The following is a 2,470-nucleotide window of genomic DNA, read 5'->3' as shown; positions in this document are numbered from 1 at the left end:
GGGGGGGGTTGTTGTGGGACAACAAAGGAGATGGGTGTTCGGGCGACATGCTTCATCTGGCAGTGAACGGCATCGTCGTTGTTAAAACCGTTGGTGATTGGAGGGATCCAACGCAGAGATCTTCATCGATGGCTCGGCATGGCTGGATCATCAAAGAAGAGGGCGTTGGTGCATGGTTCTGGATGGCGGCGAGCTCGACATTAGACCCGGACCTGTCGTACAACAACATGGGTGATATTTTTTTTAGTGTTTTTGTGGTCTTGGTAATAATTGGAGTTTCTACTGGCCCTTGTCGATGGGTTTTCTCTCTAGGGTAGCGATTTGCTCCGCAGATCACGGCCATCGGGGTCTCCTAGTCTACATCGATGACTTCCCTGTCGTTGCTTCCACAATTTCCTAGTTTTTAAAATTTTAACCCCACCGAGGCGGAATCCCAAAGGCGGCACCGGGCTATGCTCACGGCGTGCCACCGGTGGATGCAGGAAGAAGAAGACTTCAGCACCCATGAGATTTTGAATGTTTTTCTTATTGTAATTCTGTGTTTGTGAGGCTTTTTTTGATTTGGCACTTAATAACCCGTACTTGACGTTGGTCTTGGTTCGATCAATTTAACAGTCCAAAACCCAACAATTCTGGCTCCTTAATAATTGATTCCGTTCATTCCCGCCCTTCACTTCAGACCATAGTGCTTTCTGAAGTATTTCTATACGGCCCGAGATCTACTCTATTTTTAGATTTGCCCTTCTCCTATTGATCTTATTATCCCTCGAGTCCAAGTCTCGAGATGGCGTTTATTAAGGCCCTGTTTCCCCTTGACAGGATCTTCTGGTTCTGGTATCCCTGAGGAGCTTCAAGAGCATTTCCTAGTATGAAGGCAATAGAATAGCGTTATGTGCTTTTGGCTTTTGGGGTCTACGGGTGAGGTGGAGTGGAATGGCCTGTGCATGTTGACCTTGAAATGGCAAGGAAACAAAAGAGAACTCAACTCAAGGTATAGGTACATGCATGCATGTCTTGACCAGGTCAAGTCCAAACATGATGGTCATGTCCTCAATTATGCTCACGTGTGGGTGTAGCAAAGAAATATTGTACTTACGTAGCAAAATACAATACCCCCGCCCACACCCACCCTCGTGGTCGAATGGAATGAGATCAGTTAATCGGCATGCGAGTGCAATGAATCTAGATGATATTGCTTCCACCTAATCGATCCACCCCTCTATATGCCTAGCTACTGGAATAGCTTAAACAAAATCCATGAGAAGGTACTGATGCTTTTCGAATTTGACCTTTACTACTTTTTTGTGCTGGTAGGACCAACAATGTGTGGATTAATTAAGAGTGTATGCGTGGCAAATTAGCTCTTGAACTCTCAAAAGTCACTGGTCCTTTGAATTGGCTTAAAAATTCACTGGAATAACTTTCCGGCCACGGCTAGTGTACCTACCTTAATTCTCGTAACTCGGAAAGCACATAACGACGGTGACACCTGGTAAAGCTGGAGTGACCAACACAACAAGAAGAAGGATTAATTAACTAATGACCCACTAGCTAGCTACACATGTGTAAATTAAATTGTCAGTGTACGTAGGATGTACGTGGCACATACGTGGTGCAAAACCATCTGCTATCCGCGATGTCATCCCTGTCACGTACGTGACATTTGGCTTATTTAAAGCAAACTCCAACGCGCCTACTCAAATGAATGCATGTTTTGTCCGTTTTTATTTATTTGGATTGGCCTCTCGCTTCGTGTCCGCTCTGTTTTTTATTTGGACCGATGGTGCGTCCAACGTGCCGACCCATATATCTTCGCGTGGCCGGCTTGCCTCCGTTTTTCAACAAATGCACACACATTTTGCATAGTTTCACAAGCAAACAAAAATAGCATAGTTCCACAATCCAAATAAATATATCATAGTTTACAAGCCGAATAAAAATTAAATTGTCTCAAATATATTTTAAAGGGTACATCTATTGATTGTCGACATGAGCCCACATATGTGCAATCAAAACATCTTGCAGCTGAATGTGAGTTTCTCAATCACGTATATGATGATGAAATTGGATGAACTATGCAAATGTTGCCGCTCCTCCTTCATGCTTGTCACCCTGAAACTGAAATCCTTGATCGTAGATACATTCTGGGCGCTCATTCTCTACGATCATAATATGCATGATCACACAAGCAGTCATCGTCTCCCACAACTTCTTGGTGCTCCAAGTTCTAGCAGGATACCGAATGATGCCCCATCGAGATTGCAGAACACCAAACGCACGTTCGACATCCTTCCTAGCACCCTCTTACTCTTGGGCAAATCTTTTCCTCTTCTCTCCGACATGATTGGGGATTGTCTTCACAATAGTAGTCCACTGAGGATAGATACCGTCAGCTAGGTAGTATCCTATGTTGTAGTTGTGATCGTTGATGTTAACATTCATCGGCGGGTTGTTGCCTTCGGCAAGCCTT

The sequence above is a fragment of the Triticum aestivum genome, chromosome 4A (assembly GCF_018294505.1).
Source record: "Triticum aestivum cultivar Chinese Spring chromosome 4A, IWGSC CS RefSeq v2.1, whole genome shotgun sequence".
Classification (NCBI taxonomy): Eukaryota; Viridiplantae; Streptophyta; class Magnoliopsida; order Poales; family Poaceae; genus Triticum; species Triticum aestivum.
The sequence above is the reverse complement of the archived record's forward strand: the minus strand, read 5'-3'. Positions refer to the sequence as shown.